The sequence below is a fragment of the Echeneis naucrates genome, chromosome 21, assembly GCF_900963305.1.
Source record: "Echeneis naucrates chromosome 21, fEcheNa1.1, whole genome shotgun sequence".
In the NCBI taxonomy this organism is placed as follows: domain Eukaryota; kingdom Metazoa; phylum Chordata; class Actinopteri; order Carangiformes; family Echeneidae; genus Echeneis; species Echeneis naucrates.
Window position 1 is genome coordinate 12,206,148 of NC_042531.1, and position 19,422 is coordinate 12,225,569.

At 42.0% G+C, this 19,422-nt stretch overlaps 1 protein-coding gene across 3 annotated transcripts in view; it reads right to left on the bottom strand.

The window, feature by feature from the left end:
* The window catches only part of map3k13 (mitogen-activated protein kinase kinase kinase 13), a 28,450-nt gene extending 9,682 nt beyond the window's left edge, over positions 1 to 18,768 (bottom strand). Inside the window, exons 1-2 of one of the 3 annotated variants that reach the window (XM_029530227.1) lie at positions 18,681 to 18,768; positions 8,932 to 9,004 (exon numbers count right to left, since the gene is read on the bottom strand). The gene's annotated coding sequence lies outside the window, so the exon portion shown is untranslated. Of the gene's footprint in view, positions 1 to 8,931; positions 9,005 to 18,428; positions 18,537 to 18,680 lie in introns of those variants that run through there. The other 2 variants (XM_029530228.1, XM_029530229.1) reach the window with 2 other exon arrangements.
* Positions 18,769 to 19,422: the final 654 nt, after the last annotated feature.

Here is a 19,422-nt window from a genome sequence, read left to right on the forward strand (position 1 = left end):
CAAGCACTAGTAGTGAGTAGTGAGTTGACATCCATGGGAAAAGATGGATAAAGCGAAAAAAGCTGTTGGGGGCTAAAAAAAGGAAAAAGAAAGAATGAAAAGGAGAGAGACCCTTATTATTTAAAGTCCATACATGATGATATCGGGCAGACTTATTTATTATTACTATTTTTTCCCCATTTGATGCAATACTAGATACAGTAAATGGGCAAGTGCAAAGGCACGCCATGTTACAATTTGATAGCAACTAAAGAGCGCTTTAGAATCTTTGGTAGCAACATTATTACATAAGCTACTATTATTGTTAACAGAGAGGGTCCAAAGGATCTATGTTTGTAGGCTTACTTTTGCATTTTAAGACATTATGTTGCATTGGTTAAAATGACAATGTTAATGTTTGTAAATTTGTAAGTGTTTATTATTTAACTATTATACATAACTTAACTATAACTACATCGCCAAAATTGTTGATGCATACCCCCTCTGACACTGGTAGCTGCGCCCCTGGCTATTGGTATTGTGATATTAAAATAAATGAACTTCTAATGCATCTGTGAGGCTCACATTCTTTGACTTTTCAAGAGCCTTTAATACAGCCCAGCCTTGGCTGCTGGCGGAGAAGATAAAAAAAGCATGTGCGACTGAAGAACACTGTCCCAAAAGGAACTCTTATGCTCCTGTTTCCGTTTACCATCGTATCATCATACAGCGGACTCCATAATTCTGACAACTGCTTCCTTCAGAAAGAAGACAACATGACAGTTATTGGCCTAATCAAGGGAGATGAGGAAGAGGTTTACAGGAGAGCAACTAAATACTTTGTGGGCTGGAGCAGAGGCAATCGTCTCCATCCTAAAACCTTAAAAACTAAGAGATGCTTGTGGACTAACGAGGGGCAACCAACACCAATCACTGCCTAGTGGAAGGAAACTGAGGTCATTCAACATATGCATACCCCAACTGTGAAATTCCTTCATTTGAACGGGAAAGCATGTCCAAACTTTTGACTGGTACTGTATATATTTTGATGCAGTGCATTTTCTTAAAAATCTACTGAAGATGGACACAAGTGTATGAGCTTAGCTAAATCCGAAACCTAATTTGTCCTGCTACTCACATGGTCACATTAATATTTCAGGCCCAAGAGAATAAGAATTGTCTTGGGGCATTAATTCCCCTCACTTTCACTAGAATCTAAATATTGCTCAAAATGTCAAAATAACCTGACATTAATAATATGGATATGGACCCTAATAATATGGAGTAAATCTGGCTGTGGAATGGAGGAGCTGGTGATCAAACCACCAACCTCTTAATTAGCAGACAACATGCTTTGCCTCTTAAACCCTGGCCAACTCTTTCAGTAGCCATGGACAATCTTTCCTCTCCATTTAGATGCAAAACCTGCCACTTCACAATGAAGAAGTCATCTAAAAATACAATGCTTTATATTCGTAATGAGGAAAACTGCTGAAGTATGCAACCCCTTTCCTGTCATTTTACCAAACTCATGTGCAGTGTTATTATAACAGCTTACATTAAATCTTTCTGACGGCAGAAGTTTTTGTTTGTAGAAGAAAAAAAACAATACTCAAGTAAATTATCAGAGGGTGGAGTGTAGCATACACTGTGTTTCCAGACAGACAGATGGCCGTTTATCCACAGTCTGAAGGTGCTCCTTTACCAGCTTTGGTGACGAGCTGCACAAAGTAGAGAAATTATCACTGCATAAATGGCAGAGTTTAGAGTTTAAACCTATGAGAATATGGCTTCAGAGATCCAATCAAGTTTGAAGGAGTAGTACAAAACAAGGGTAAAAGGGAGAATGGAAATGGTACAGTGTGCGCAGTCAAGACCAGGAGATCAAAGTCCAGGAGGGAGGAGACAAAGAGGCAGAGCTGTGAGTTGGCTCTGTGTTACGTGGAAGTTTCCTGACTTTGAGGCACAGGACAGTTAAGAAGTCCAATCAAAACACTTTACACTACAATACCCACTGTGGAGAGCACTGGCAGGCATAGACACACAGCTCCACTTGGCACAGGTCAAAGTACAATGAAGCTCTGATCCCTTGGATACAGATAGGTTTGCTGCTAAAATACCACAAACCTATAACACTCAGCCAGGATGTTAGACCCCAACATGTACTTTAAAACCATGTATTTGTTTTTTCTTTTATTTTGGTACTTAACCAAAAATTGAAGAACAGAAAGACAGAAAACAGGGATGCCAGAGAGATAAACAGATCAAATGTTTCTGATGGGACTTGAACTGTAGCCCTAGTCCATCAGCCCACAGTAATGCTGCTTGCATGTTTGTGCGAATGCGTGTCCTGTAACTGTATGTATCTACTGGGGGTAACCTGAGCGCTGTGAGAGCATGGTAGCTGCCAGGAGCTCATCTATAATGCAGGCCTGTCTCTAAGCAGGTTGCTGAGAGTGCAGGGGAAGGAGAGAATGCTCTCTCAGGTATCCAATAAATCCGTCCCTTCCACAGCAGAGACAATCGAGCTGTGCGAACAGAGGCCCGTGCTGTAATTCCACCCACGGACGATTCTCAGCAATGGGCCTCTGACGTGGGTCGCAGTGGGTAGATGTGGTCGGCTGGATGGAAACACGCACGTTAAGCCTGCATGCACTGTAACTTTAAACTAACTATAAACTGACTAAAACAACATGATTATCTTGCCCGAATAAGGACCACAGAGAACAGCATGAACAAAAATAATAATTACAATTTTCACCCATTTGTCCCTCTCCACCTTGTTCCTGTCCTTTTTCAGATGGAAACCAGATGGACTGAGTTGGTGCATCTACATCAGATACCAAGAAGAGGAGAAACACCTCTCACCCTTTCCCATTAATCTCTAATGGAAGATGTCTATGAGCATAGAATCCCATGAATAATGTCTACATCCAATTGAGAAGGACCCATGGTTTCATTTACACAGTCATTTATTTACAGGATTTTCCGAAAGTGACCATGACTGGGCAGAAGGACACGTTGACCGTCTGATGTCTAAAAATACGGTGTTAGTCTGAAGGTTTATATTGCATCAGTGGACACAATGCAGATATGTAACAAATCAGTAAAATGAAGAAAGAGGGAGGGAGAGCGGAAAAAATTATCAGGGGCTGATCCTTTAATCCTTCTACAGGGCTCAGGAGACAAGCTTGTACAAACACAGACCCTAGTCAGCCCTCCCCCTTCATATATCCTCTACACACTGCCTTTCATCTCTCACCAGTCTGCTGGCAATCTTGTTTAAATGGCTAATGTCACAGTGCATTCTAGGATGTACATATCTTGTATATAAACACATTTACAAGTTTGAGGCAAGACTGACAGAGATAGCCCTTACTGGAATTCTCACTGTACCATCGTGTTGTGTGTGTGTCTGTGTGTATGTGCATGCGCGTGTGTGTGTGTGTAAACAGCAGCTGGTGGTGCAGAGGGAGGATCTGGTTCAGATAACACACATGCTCACACACACACACACACACACGCCTGGGGAGTGTCTGGCAGCATCCAATAATCCCACAACTCCCAGCAATCCAGTGGGAAAGCTGTTTTTCTTTTTTGGGTACTGGGCAAACACAAGTGTGGTTGTTTAGATAGTGCTTCGACTGCGCCTGCACAAAGGCAGTTGGAGCGACAACATATTAATGTAGCAGGCAGACAGATCTTGAACATATACAGACATGCACGGTGAATTCACACTTACTACACAACACAGCACCACTCGTGGCATCTGTGCCTCCATCACTCTGCTCCTCATTAAGGGAAGCCCTGCTGGGCCCCATAGGGGGGAACCTCCCTTTAGGTGACAGCTGCGCCACCGACAAAGAACCAAATTAGCCCCTACCCCACCTCATAATTCACACGTTACCATGTCAACACAGCATCCATCCTGACCTTCTGCTAACAGTCCTACTCACTCTTACATAGCAGAAGCCAAAAGCCTGGAGGTTACTGTTGTATCCACCAAGCTTGTCACACAGGGAAAGCCGAGGAGGGTGATATTTTAAATAACAGCAACATAGCAGCTCACAAATTTTTAAGTGACAGAAGGTAAACAAACTACAGTACTATTTTGCCATTTATCAGAAAATATTTATTATTTTATATTTAACGCTGAAGTACATGTGATAGCTTTTTAACTGCATATCACATAGACACAAATGTCTGAGCTGCCCAACAACTGTCCAGCTAGTTGGAAACAATCTGGCTGTCTCATTATCAGACAGTGAAGGCACAGAGAGACACGACTGCAATACAGTGAGCACAGAGTCAAACATTTTCACAACTACTCCCTAGACCAAGTGAACTACCCTATTCTTTCAGTTTATCTTGCAGAAGTCATTGCTGTGTAAGACGATAAATACCTCTTCAAGACTGTTTCCATCCCTTCTGACCTTCTTTCTCAAAACAAAGAGAGCAAAAAGTGAAAGAGAAGATTGGTACTTGTCTCCACTGAGTGCCTCATTGAAGCAATAAAGGAAACTTAAAGTATGAAATCAACATAGCCTGGATAAACACAGCTCAGGAGTCTCTACGGTCTGAGCTACACATGTGACTGTCTGTTATTCTGGGTCACAGCTGAACAGTTGCACTCTGATATCTATACTTGTTTCTCATGTCATCGCAGACTATGGACTTTCACGGCCGGTGTCCACTGTGTGTGTAAACACTCTTATGAAACAGAAATCTGGAAACATACTGGTCCTATATTTTTGTCTTGTCGGCATAGCAGATAGAATTATGGCATATTTAGCAATATGAACATCAAACACAGAGACCTCGGAAATATGACTCTGCCAACAGATCCGCGCAGTCCTGATTTGATTGCTGGGATGTGGGCTGATGTCTAAATCAGCTTTCCCTTGCACCCATGGCTGTGAGTCCTGCCAAAGGGGATTGGACAGCCTGCTGTAGGTGGGTGAACGTAATAATCTGCTGGTGCAGGCACAGCAGTGGAAGGCAAAACAAATTCTAGCACAGGTTTCAGGCATTTGTTATCACAAGGCTGACATTTATGTTAAAATCTTTCTTCGTATTATGACTCTGCTCTCTGGTGGCTCACCTGGGCTGAATAAAAAGTACCTGGTAGAGGGAAAGCAGGTCACAGAACATTAATTTCTGTCTTCCCACATATCTTTTTGGGGGTTTGCCGGTGTTGCTGGGCAAATAGGTACAAGGTCAGAGCTGCTGCTGAGGCCGAAGGGAAAGTGCCAGGTGGGATCATGTGGAATATGAAAGGTTTGTTGTGAGAGGTGAATTTCACAGACAGGAAGAGAAGGACGGTCTGTAAGATGAATGGAACTACCAGAGAGAGCTGCCTGATGGTAGGATGAAAGGGTACGTAAAAGCAGAAGCAGTCTAGCCTTGTTTTTTGCTCTTCTGAAGTCCAACACAGCAATCTCTGGGTGTGTGGTTTCCCAAGTTGTTTGTAGGTTCATCGAAACAAAATTCATACACATTCAAATTCAGAAACAGGGCTGACATGGCTGACAATCATTAGCTTTCCAACCACATACACATAATTTGTGCCTCAAATAGCCTCAGCCGGTACCAGCCAGAATTGGAGAAAATAAATAACTGAAAAAAGAGTGTGCGACATCGACACGTCACACACTCTCCCTCCAGCTTCAGTCTCCCAGACACTCAGTGAGGCTGCAGCCAGCATTGGAACCAGCACACACAGCCTCCTAACATGGAGAGTATCAGGCATACCTCTTCTCTGAAAAGCTCAAAAAGATTTTCATATTGGCCTTCAGTCAACCACTTTTGGTTCCCAATGAGGCTCAACAAAAAAGCTTTACAGAGCTTTATCGATTAATAATATCCAGATCCATTCACATAGACGATGAATTCAAACAGACAGAAAGGGACAGTGGGGCCAAGGACATGGTGGAGGGAAGGAATGGTTCAGATAAAAGTAGAAAATGAAAAGCATGTTAGGGAGAAAAGGGATATGGAGGGCTGTGAATAGGGGAGATATGGAGGAAAATTTGCAGCAGGGAAAAATTAATGAAAGACAGCTAACAAAAAGGAGAGAAGCTGCTATTCTGCTGCTACTGTGGCTGCTTACGGAATGATACTGTACCAACCATGCTCCATTGGGAAAGACTCCCAGAGCGACAACAAAGGACACAAGAGGAGCCGGCTCCATGTGAACTGGGCCTGTCTGCCCTGCACGGCCAGGGGACAGCAGTACACACACAGACACACACACACACTCAACACTGCACACCAGAGCAGCTGCTGCCACAACAATCCCCCTTGTGCTCTTTTAATACGGACGGCCTGCTTGGTCTGCCAATAACAAGGGCTGAGAAGAGAGACAGACACACAAGAAGTGACACAACAGACAAACATGCATATTGCAGGAGACTGGCTGTGACTGACACCATTCTAATGTTTGCAATATGAAATCTACAGAGCAAACAAAATGTGAATGAGCAAATGAGAGGGAGTGGGTGTTGCACTACATGTTATTTCTTCTGCTTGAAGACCGCCTGTGCCACTGCACAAAGGCAGGAAATCAATATACATTAGTGTTTCTATTAGCTGCTGGGTTAATACTATCCATATGGGATAACCATAACATGCATGCCATGCACACCTAAATAATAAATCTTAGATGAAGTCAGGGACTTAAGAGGAAACCCAAATGGCAAACTTGGACACGAACGCGCAGCCATTATTTTCAACACTCTTTGGAAAAAGGATGGATGGATGGAGCTCTGTGCTCTCCCCCCTCCTCTCCTCTCCTCCATGGCCCGGCTGCCGGCTACTCATCCTGTGCAGTTACATAAACATGCTTAGTAGCAGAGGACAGAGGTGGGCACACAGAGCTTTCCTGATACCAAGCCGAATAAATAAAGGGATGGATGAGGAGGTGAAGTAGGGGAGAAAGGCAAAACATGGTGAGGCAGACAGACGGAAAATTGGAGTGCTGAGGTTTCATTTTGTTGTTAAATGAACAAGAGGAGGGTGGGTCCTGCTGGACTACACATTGTCCTACATCTCAACCTGTCCTTCAGGGGGCACAGAGAAGTGCTGCATCAAAAAGCGGCAGCAGCATCACTGCTGAGCCTAAAATAGCTCCTGCACACACCAACGCACGACCGCTCAAGACACTCCTTCAGCACTGCTAGTGAGCAAACACTGAAAGCGCACATACAGAGAGACATGAGACCTTATCTTGACAGACGGATACACAAGTAAAATACAAGAAAACAGCAGAGAGAAATCATACAACAAACAGAGGAAGGAGAAGTACCTCCAAATCACACTGCTCCACTCATGTACTTCAACAGCAGCATCAGCAGATTACTCACAGCAAACAGAGCTCAGACTCATGGTCCTCTTAAGCTCTTAGGCAGAGATGGAGGGGGAAGCCAGGGGAGAAAGACTGAGCTGATGTTCAGCATCCAAGAAAAAACTGCACCAGGGAGAGAGGGAGACAGAAGCAGGAGACTAGCAGACATTCCTCTAACTCCCGCTGCACCTGGGATGTGAGTGGGTGGGTGGCAGCGTCACTGGGCCACTGAAAACCTGCTCACGTCACACTTTTCATGAATGGAGCCGTCTGACGCAGAGAGGACACGGCTCAAAGAGCAGAGGAAGGAAAGGGATGTGGGGAGGGGGGTGGAGCTCCCTGCACAGACTCAGAGAGGCAAATCAAAGTGAGATGAAGAGGGTGGGGGATTCAAGGGGCGTTTCAAAGCAAAACCAGCTGGGAACACCAGGTTGGGCAGCGGTGGCGTCTCTGTAAGTAGGACAGACTGTTTCTGCAGAAGAGAAAATCCCTTTGTTCAAAATCAGTGATCAGTCTTCTTGCCAACTGTATCAGCATTGCACATAATATAACTGTGCAGTGTATTCTGAGTTATATTTAGTCTTGTAAAATGATAACAAAATATGCATCCTTTGTAGCACCATGAATATACAATCATAAACTGTCTCCGTTACTGTTAATAAGTTAGAACTAATGGCTTTATTCATGGTTAAAAATTATTTATGAATGCTTGCTAGACAACCTATAAGCCATAAAAGTATCACAGCTGTGTTCTTTCATTCATTATTGTCTGAGATGATACTTGTGACAGCTAAAAATGGTTATTCCTTCATGGCTACTGTTTGTAAATTGTAAAATTTAATCCCTTTGCAAACGGTGTCTTAACAGGTGCGAACTTTTTGAGCAGTAAAATTTCATGGTTATCGTCTATCTCAAAAAACAAGTGTTATGCTTCCTGCTAAATGTTTCGTATTCTCCTCTACCTTGTTATCCCACAATTCAAATGCTCCACACTATATAGAGCAGAGGTGGAGCAGGGGTGACCTACCTGTAACTTGCTCTCCAATACTGATTTTTTTTCCTCCAAACTACTGAAAATGTTGACTTAACGAAGGTCAAATTCAGCTGAATATACACATACTACGAACTTTGCAACAATACACACATGCAGAGAGAGACATTCACTTCAGCACACCTCCTGCAGTTTAATGCAAAATGGACATGTGAGTGTAGTCATGAAATTATTATGATTAACCTACATTTTCACCACAGAGTGTTCACAGCAGTGCCAGTGTCTTTGTACGTGAAAACGTTTTGCTCTCCCAGCAAACATATTTCAGTCTCAAGTGTTTCTACTGAGAATGAAAACCACATTTGAGCTTACATGCTCACCATCTTCTATATGCCAACTAAGTATGCAAACTGGACTGATGAGCATTAAGAAAGTTTAAGATTCATGGTTGAAGCTTTGTGCTAATCAGAGAAACATCAAAAGCTCTGAGCCACAGAAACTATTCTTTCCGGTCACCAAAAGATAATTTTTAAACATTTAATGTAGATATTTTAGTGTGAGATATTAAAAAAAAAAATCAACTAGCTTCTGTTTCATTCCAGTTTATGCATGCACTGACCTGCCAGAGTCAGGTGGTTTATGAGCATCTCAGAACGATGTGGGCACGGGTTTGGCTTTGTCTTGCTTTTCACCTGCATATACAAACACAGAGCAGGGAAAGAAATTTATATAGGTGAGAGCTGTTTTAAAATAGCTCCATGGTGTTGCCATCTGCAACATTTGCAAGGTAACAATAAAAACTAGTCATCAAGAGATCTGAAAGGTAATAAGTGGAACACAGATGGATGGAAGAGGCAATGGTGAATCTGACTATAGTGTATGGTGTGTATAAGTGAGTTTGTGTATTACTGGAAGAAGTTGAAGCTGGCTGCTATCAGAATGGCATCAAAAGAGACTGACTGAGGAAGGATGAACGGAAAGCCTTTAGGAACAGATGCTCCACCCTGTCCTCTGGTTTCAGGCCCAAACCTCTGGGGAGGATGATTAATGGGGGGCAGGGAGGAATAGTAGGAATGTCATGATGAATGCAGAGTGAGGGGGTAGGGATATTAGAGCAGCTTTGTCAAATCTCCATCCTCAAGCTGCACCCCAGCAAGCGACACTGCCAGAGGAGCAGGCCTGGTATCCTGGGGCGCGGCGGAGGAGGAGGTGTCCAAGCGCTGCTTATAAATGGCGTGAAATGACAGTGAAATGAGTCATGGTGCAGATGGCCAGGGATGTAGCTCTAATGGGGGGTGACAATAGGGACTGGTGAGTGTATTGGCTGATTGTTGGATCTGTTAAAACTACACCTTTGTGATGCAAAGTCCCAAATTAACACAATGTCAAACATTCTTCTGGCCGTGAAGAGAACAAGTTAGGGTAGCAAACAAAGTTGTTATTTGTTCTATGTTCTTGATGATACACTCCTGCAAAGTACTATACCGCACACCCTGAAACACAGGCAGGGAATTCCCAAAAATAAAGTTCCAGTTAAATATTGACAAAAGGAGAGGGAGGGAGGGAGGGTGAGGAAAAAAGAAAGAGTGAGCGACAGAGAGCGAGAGAGAGACAGATCAGATAGTAAGGTGTGAGAATTCAGATTCCTGACCTGTTTGCTTAGTGAGAACATTGAGTTCTGCTCTATGGCCCAAAATCCAAAGGTCAGCAATTCACAAGCCTGTGCTCATATGAAAACATGCTGAGCCACATAGTGTTGCGAAACTCTTTCATAAATACAAGAAAGCTTTGTATTTGTACGCATAGTATGAAAACAGTCAGCTTTCACTTTAAAATGTTTTCTCCAGCATTTAATCTTTGTGTATTGATTATTTAAATTTTTCAATACAAAGTAAAACGTCTAATGTAACATCAATTTTGCAGCTGATTGCATCTATATGTATGTAATTACTAGCATTAAAATTAAAAAAAAAAAACAAAACTGATTTTCCTATAAGGAAAAAGAAAAAAGAAAAAAAAAACCTACATAGTGTGAGTTGGATAAAACAGGAATTTTCAGGTTATCCTCCAGTTTTGATGAGAGTGATTTCATTCATCCAGCTTTAATTAAAAGTTTCAAATAACTTTGGAGAGAGATACACGACAGCTGAAATTGGACCGCATTAGTTTCTATTTTGATCACAGCTTCCTCAGGTAGAAACTGCCTCCTAGTATAGTGTGTCTGCCGAGTTCATCCTCCACTTGATATTGAATCAGTAGGATAAAAGAACATTGTCACAGCACAAGTAACAAATGAACAAAGTTCATAAAGGCAAAAAGGACAAAATAATTACTTTATGATTAACATTAACCCTCCCATAACACCTCCGCTGTGATCACCATCTGCATTATTTACTTTTTTCTGGAATTACACGCCATCTGCCTAACTGGTTGTGATGATTTTGTGCTTTAACTCGTGTTTTTCTAAATTGCTACAGAGCAAATGTAGCCAAATCTAAGCCATTCACAATTTGCCAGCCTTAAACATAAAATAATCAGTGTGATAACTGTCTTTATCATATGTTGCCATGTAATAGATAGTCATCCAGTATAGAGAGGAGAAAGAGGAAAAAAAAAAAAAAAAAATCATACAACTCCTAAAGGTGTGTGGTACTATGTTTATTTTGTGCTCCTAAATAGAGGCTGTGTTTGACAACAACTTTGTTCTTTCCAGTTCTGTTTACTTGGCATTCAGTCACTTTTACACACTACTTTAAAGCTAAGAAATATATTCTGATTATTTGACAGTGAAAATCAAATTTCAATAGTAATCCATACAGTGTGTTTGAGGTCAGTGTCACAATTTCAATGTTTTAAATTCAAACATTAGCATTTTTTGGATTTATATTTTCTAAGTCCTTCAATAGGCTGTCACTAGTCGCTCTGATAAACTCTTTCACTTCTTGTCCTCTCGGTTTTCAGAAAGTTTATGTGATTTATGTTGTTCAGTTACTTTCAGACTGCTTCTTGAAAGGTTTCTCAACGAAAAGACAAAATAGCCTCAGTATATCTATTGGTTTTAGTCAGGCAGCGGTTTCTGCTTCCATCACCGGCACACTGACCAGATGTACAGCCTGTCTGTGCCCCACATGCCCCGGCCTAACCTCCAAGCGCATCAGAGCCGTAAACCACACTGGTTCAGCTCCGTTATACACACTCATTACTATTTCACCAACAGTGGAACAGCAGCACTGACAGCTCCTGTGTCCCCCACATTAATAAGAGAAAAAGCACCATTGCGCACATAAGCTTACTGTGGTTTATGTTTCCAATCTGCCAGCACATGTAGCAGCCGCGCCGACACTCGGCCCACACACTCGTCTATGATTACTGACAAAGAAATAAGACTGCCATGGAGACATGCTCAGTCCTCCAGCGTGTTGACATCTTTTTTTACTCCCTCCTGAAACTTGAACTTATGAATCTGATATCAAGTACTGATCTGCTGATACAGCTGTATATTAGTTACTGTGCAGGATGCGATATGATTGCTATCGCTGTTGTACAGCATAGCTGAGTTAGACCCTTTGTAAAACATGATGAAATGTGTGAACGCCGTAGGATGTTTCTCTTATTATCTAATTTGACTTTCAGTCATGAGAAAATATGTAAACTGTCCTAATGCTTTTAAATTAAACCTTGCATACTGCAACTACTGACATTTTGCTGACAGCAAACTGTCTGACTGTAAATCAGTTCTTTTTTGTTACAAAAAATCTGTAGTTGAATACTTTTACAATATTACTTCCTGTGTAGACTATACACAATTTATAGCAGTAAAGAAGAGACTGCCAAGTGTGATTACATTATGTTTATTCAACTATCATATGGTAGTCAGTCCATTCAGACTCATGTAAGCATATAAACCAGTACTAGGTAGTTATGTGAAGCATTTCATATTATAGTATTAGTATTTCAGCAGTTTAGCAACTTGCTTAGTAACGTTTCTTAACTTCTCTTTCCAGAGTCAAAAACTGCTCAGGGAGAAAATTGGCACTGAATATCTGGCCATACATCTCCTGTTTAAGACAATTTTATGTTGGCATCTTCAAGACATCAAAACATTAAATTCAAATTGAAAACTTTCCAACCATTACCAGCCCGAGCTATCCCCACTATCCTAGTGGAGACAATGTGAATGTTCACAATCATTTCAATGTTCAAACTATTTTAGTGAAATTAGAAGCAATATATTCCTGCTTTAAATGTGCACCAGACACAGAAAATGGAAGCCCTTTGTTAAAATGACCACACTGACAACACTTGAGTCAGTGTATTTAGTTAAAGATGTGAATCCAGTCCATGCAGAAATTCTTGTGATGTTGTAACAGTGTTGTTAGCACCGTTTGAAAATGGTAATTTTTTTTGGGGGGTGGGGATACTGACTGCTTTAAAAACCCACAATAAGTCAAACTGATATAAAATTGAGTGATTGGATGAAGGAAGTCAGATGACTCAGAGGAACACCTAAACTAATTAGAAAAGACTACTATCTTGGCTTCATGCAAGTGGACAAATCTCTGGTTAAGATGGATGACAGAAACAGGCTGACCCAGCTGATTGGTTGGTTTTTACAAAGGCAGGCATGGATGAGCAAGTCCTGTATATAACAGCCACTGATTCTGAGGGACAGATAATGCTTGTGAGATTACCATGCTGAGCCCACCAACAACCCACAGCCTGACCAATCCGTGTTGAGAGGAAATTACATAACAATGACTGTTCAATGCTCCTGGAGAATTCTGCCAACAACAACAATCCATCTTTTCTGGTTTCATCGGTATCACGAGTTCAGGGTCAACTGCAGGGGCAAACAGATGACGAGTAGCAGACAGTAAGCCAGGCTGGGCTGTCCTCCCTCTTAACCGTATTCACCTGGTAATCCCAAACATGATTTATGGGATTGCATGCAGAGCTACAGTGCAGAAGACGGAAGCCAGTTTTAGATAACATACAACTTTAGGAAGGCTCTCCAGCTTTCCTTCTTCTAATTATTTCACGAGAATGAATTACTGAAGTGGGAGGAAAATGAACACATCCTGGGATGTCATGTTCATATACAAGAGAAAGGGGCTGTCATGGGTGGTCTGTATGAGATTAGAGCTGTGTGGCTGAGGTGTTTGGTGCTGAGCCTCCTGGGGTCAGAGGTCAGATAAATATGTGAGGTCACAGCTGTACAAAGACAAGAGCAGACTACAGGGAAAAGCACTAAGTATACATTAGGTATGAAACTGCATGATTTCCAGAAAAAAATTTAATATTTCCTTATAGTGTCATCGTATCTTATTTTTACTGGGTATTTGACATCCATATCACTTCTCTGGAACTTTTTTTAGTTTTTTGGGTTTTTTTTTTTTTACTCTGCCATAAGTTTTTGATTGAACATTCCTTAAGCTAAAGTGGCTAGTTATTTGTTATATAATTTAAATAATTGTTTTTCTTTCTTTATCCACCTTGAAGGAACAAAATGTCATAATGTTACCTCTTTCCATTGGGCAGACATGTACATTGGTATACAAAAACTTATTTTGGGAGAGAGGGTGGATTATATTGAGTTACAAGTTCCTAAAACCAACACAATATTTCAGAAAGCTGTATCAGTCAGGCTATTTACAGTCTTATTTAATTAACTGCTGTTCCAGTTTGGTATTTGTTTTTGTTTTGTTGTGGTGCATGCTGCATACAGTCATACCTTGTTACTGATTTAAGGAGACTATTTCAGAAACCAGCATTCAAGAATACAGCAAAAAAATATGTCATTACACTATGATGCACACAACAACAGATAATGCAAACACTCTAAAGCAAAAGCAGCCACACACACAAACTCAGTCTGTATGACTTGCATGTGCTCTGGTTCTTGCTCCTCCACTCGTGTGTGTTAATATGCTCCCCATGAGGCGCTGCAGGCTGTGGTAATTATAGAAGCTCAGCTCACAGACGCATCACATGAGCGAAGTACATTAAAAGACGTGCAATTGCATATAACAGATGAATATATGCACTTAAAGGACAAACACTAGAAAAATTGTTAAGTTATTTTCAAAATAAGCATGCATTCAATTTGAATTTCTAACGTAAAAGTGTCCCCTTTGAAGGTTTTTAATAGTGTGTGGCAAAATTTGTAACTTTAATAGTGCAGATAAATTTATCATCTGTCTAATATAACCATGGATTTAAAATAACCAGATGCAGACTGATCTGCCAATTCACCCATTGCTATTTTAGCAGGCAAAGCCTTGAAAAGTAAAGTACAATATTAGCAGCAAAGCCCAGGCACACTTCGGGTTCAACAATGCTGGCTTAATCCAACCCCCTCACAGTCGCCAATACCCCTGCCCAAATATAAAGAGATGTGGGGCTTAACCCACTTCAACAGATTCCCAATCCTCAAACAGGCTGACCAGCAGAGCGTCTGTGAGTGCCCAGTAAACCCTTTGGCAGACGATAACTATATCTGCAGGAGAGCCAAAAGAACACAGAAGCCCGGAAGATAGAAGGCGCTCACTTTCTTAATCAAGCTGAGTTGTCATTATTGGCATTTAGTGGTCTGATATAGATGTGAGGCATGCCAGGCGGGCTCTCAGTGTGACAAGCTGGCACTGAGTGCTGCGCACAGTAAGCTAAGGATGAGATGGAGGCAGGGCCTGTGGAGCTCAGACAGTGTCATTACAGAAATGTCAGTCGGAAGAAAGGAAAGGAGGAGAAGGCCCCAGGGAGGAAATGGGAGGAGAGTATAGGGAGGGAGAATGAGGATACAGACAGGGAGGGAGAGAGAGAAAGAGGGAAGGGGGTAATGCTTTCATGTTCACATCCCTCTTTTAGCCCAATGTTTTCTGTTTGGCTTTGTCCACTCAACTGTCCTTCAATGGCTGCACTGTACACAACATTCAGTACATGAAGCTGCATAGTGTCCATTTCTAGATGTTAACTCTAAGGCAATCATGTAAAATCCAGCAATCAAGCAGCTGAGAGATTAATTAATTATCTTTTGATGTATTTTATGATTTTGTTAGATTTTGTTAGAGTGGTACAAGCAGGATGAAGCAGGTAAAAACATGAGGGCGGTACATGTTGTATCTTATGAAACTCAGCAACTAGCTTATTCAATAAGCCTGACAGGACATCACACCGACTAAAGCCACAGCTATATAATTGTGTACCTAAACAAACAAACAAACAAACAAGCCTAGTCTCCAGGGCCGGGATTAGAGACATCCAACCAGCTGCAAGACTGCACTGATGCTGCAGTTACACAGCCATTACATAAGTATGGCACAGTCCCTACGCCTGCATTAGGACCACCACCCGCTCCCTACACCTGTGCTGGGTGCTGACACTCTGCTTGATGTGAGACACCAGAGTTCAGTTCTGCAGGGACTCTTGACACCTTGACAAGCACGTTGCAAGTTGCATGCAACAGTATCGCCAGTGTGACCCACTTTATAAAGAGGATGGGATTTGAGGGTTGAACCACTTAAAGGATGTGGCCTCAGTTACTCAATTGTTTTCTTATTGTTAATAAATCATTAAGATCAAAGCGAGAAGAACCAACAATGTGGGGTTCTTTTGAGTATCCATTTTTGACATATAAATGTCAAAACTGTAAATCTAAGTTCACTTCATGGTGAGACTGTTTCTCACTATTACTGTTGGCTCAGAAATTTCCTAAAAAAACAGCTGGTGAAAAGACTGCATTAGTTGGGGACTATTTTCATCCATGGAGGAATACACATTTGGTTCTCTAGTGAATGTTTTCGGCACCAGGATTGTGTACATAGGACTGAGCTAAAATAAGCAGTGTCTATTTTTGTGATAGTTTCATATTGTGCAACAGTGTGGCTTTATGGTGTGAATCAGATAGCTTTTGGTTCCTGAGAGGAATAAGCTGTCTTATATGCTAAACTGTAATAGTTTGATGCTATGAACCAAGATAATGCAATGAATAATAAAATAAGACAGCTGGGATTGGCTCCAACACCCCATATGACCTGCATGGAGAAGCAGTTGAAAATGAAATGAAAACAAAATATTATAGTAACTGTTAAAGGAATGCAGAAAGGGAGGAAATACCATCACGTCCACTCTCTTTTTTATGTCTCCGGAAATGGAACAGATGTCATAGCATCAGCTTAAATGAAGCGTCACGGCTTCACTAATGCATCTGATTGAAAAGAAAAAACAATCTGCTTATGTTTCAGTGTGCTACGTTCAATGCCAATGTCCTCCCTGTGTTCATGCTACACATATGCGAAGGAGGTTAAATTAGCCCGCATGTGTAATTGCTCACGTTTGCTGTTGACCTGGTGTTAGGTGTCTCTGTGCTGTAAGAACACAAAGAACACTTGTGAGATGTAACCTTCAGCAGTGGGGACAGCATTTGGCTAATTTGTCCTGAGAGTGACCTGTAAGTGCACCACACAGAGGCAGGAGCTTACAGGAGAGGAAAAGCCATTATTACCACATGTGGACTCAGCACACTGACGGTGGAACGCAATGTGGTTGTCGTGACAGCAAACGGCGTCCACCAATCACACACGAAACACTCTGCAACAGTGGCTGAGTGTCATTCCTGTGGGACAGGGGTGAAATGGAGCCCAACCATGAAACAGTTGTGACACCAAGTCTCCATGAAAGACAGATGAATGATCACATCTGATTCGTGCCAGATGGCCTCTGCTGCACTGCTCCCAGAAAACACGATGGCTGAAACGTTACTTGTCACACATCTAACAGGGGACTCTGTGACCAATCGCCACAGCACATCACCGCTCAACCTGGACCAAAATCCATACACGGCAATGCCATTTACCATTTGGCACATCTAGCATAAACATCAAATTCAACGAGCTCTTCAGTAAACATTTATTTTTTAGCTGCGGTGAAAATAGTTTTAAAAAGGTGTTGACTCAGTTTTACAGCAATTCTCGAGGCCGCAAACGTAAGAGGTTTGGATTTTAGCTTTTTACCATAAACTGGTACATAAACACTGTTGGTTCCAGGTACTTTTGAGTGCAATAGTAGCAGCTCAAGGCATCATTAATATAAAGCCACTTTCAGTACTATAAAGTCTACAAAATGCTGTTAAAATGCCAGGTTTTTAATGATGTAAAAAATTTAGATCAAGATAAATGTTTTCAGAAATGTTGCCCCCTCTCATGTGACCTATAACCTTAACAACTGAAATCTTTTTTCTTCTTTTGGGGGGTGGGGTAAAAATAAACAACCACCCCTCCCGCCCCCCCAAAAAAAGTTGCACAAGTGTGGACACTCTTATAACTGGAGATGTGGCTGTGTTTAGAATTAACCAGTCACATTCAAAATCATGTCAAATGAGACAGCAAACGCCTGCCATCATTTAAAGAAACTCTTTTTGAACTAAAGTCCAGCTGTTCTAGTAGACACCAGGTGCAGCAAAGAAAAGCACAAAGTGGGTGAATCAAACAAATGTTGGGTATTATTCAAGTCTAAAACCAATTATAGCTCTGTATGCCATGAAGCCACATCAGACTTGACTTATGACTTTCAACCACTTGTGTGTAAATGTGCTGGTCTGTCTTAAACAACATTGCATACTAAAGAGTTTCAAGCATTTCTTCCACTGAGAGGAGTCCATCCGTCTCCTGACCGCAACACAAATGTGCCACATTTGCTGAATCATCACATCTCCACAATAAAGCTGAAGCTCATCACCTTCATCTGTGTTCATTTGGGCAGAACAGGTGTTTTACACTCTATAAACACACCACACATCTTCAATAAATACAGGGGAAGCAAGAGGATATTAAATCATGCCCTACCAGGATCACTGAACTTTTTTTTAAATTTTATTTATTTATATATATTTTTTAAGCCACGTAGTCACGAACCAAACAAAAAGTCGGAGTGTCCAACAGAAAACACTTGAGCAGCCCACTGTAATTTGGCCTCCCCTCCGGCAGCAGCTCAGATCTGCTCTGTCATTTTCTCCTACAGGACGGGACCGTCTTTCCTCTGGACCTCTGCAGGACGGTCTGCTGGGCTATAAACTAAAACAGCCAGGCTTTTAATAACACCACCACCACCACCCCCCGGTACCTGCTGCCTGGAGCTGGAGGAGGGAGGGGGGTCCCGTGCAGACACTGGCCGGTAACAGGTGTCGATAAGCCGGCCTGAAGTCGCTCACAGTCGGTGTAGCATCGTCGTGTTATCGCCGGAGCGGCTCACTGACAGCAGCTCCGGGGACAAGCCCGCTGTCTTCGCCTCAAAACACCGACATGGGGACGTTTTAAAGTCTCCACATGGGCCGCGTCTGTCGATTAACGTCGCAGAGGGGGGAGAAATGTTTACCTTCGGGCTGGGTCCGTCCTCCGGCTCCGATCTTGGCCCGTCGACTCATCGAGCTGTGAGTCCGTCCGTCTGTCCGTCAGCTATAGTGGATCGGACTCGCGAGCGTCATACGTCACTTCCGGACACACTGGCCCGTTCACCTGTAAACACTAGTGGCTTCAGAGATCGTCTCCGAGCGAGATGACGCCGAGGAGGAACACAAATACGGCCCAACTTTCCTCCGGGAAAACACCACTGGTTTACTGAGAGGTAAGTCAGGTCTTCAACCAGGCTGAGACGGAGATTGGTTTGTTTTGTTGACACTTTTGGATAAATGCAAAGTTAAGATAGTCTTTTCTGCAAAAATATTAAAATACTGCTCATACATTAATTCGTCAGCATCTATTTTCTATTCTCCTTTAATGCCCATTATTGAAAATATGTGCAGTCAGTTTTCATATATATACAATTTAGAGCTTGCATTGTATTCTTACAAGCTGATAAAAAAGGAACTGCTGCAAATTTCACTGAACAGTGAGTGTGGTGAGGTGCATATATGAGCCAAAGGGAGGGAGGGGGGCAACAACTATAACACAAGGTTAAATTAACTGGAGCAAGACGCCTTTATTGATTATTAAATAAGAAATGGCTGGAAGTATTCTCTGGAAGTAACTGATTAGGAATTTCAGGAAATCAGGCCGTTAGAAAGAGGAAGCAAAAGGAATTTATGCCAGTAATTTCGTTAAAGTTGACAATATGATCC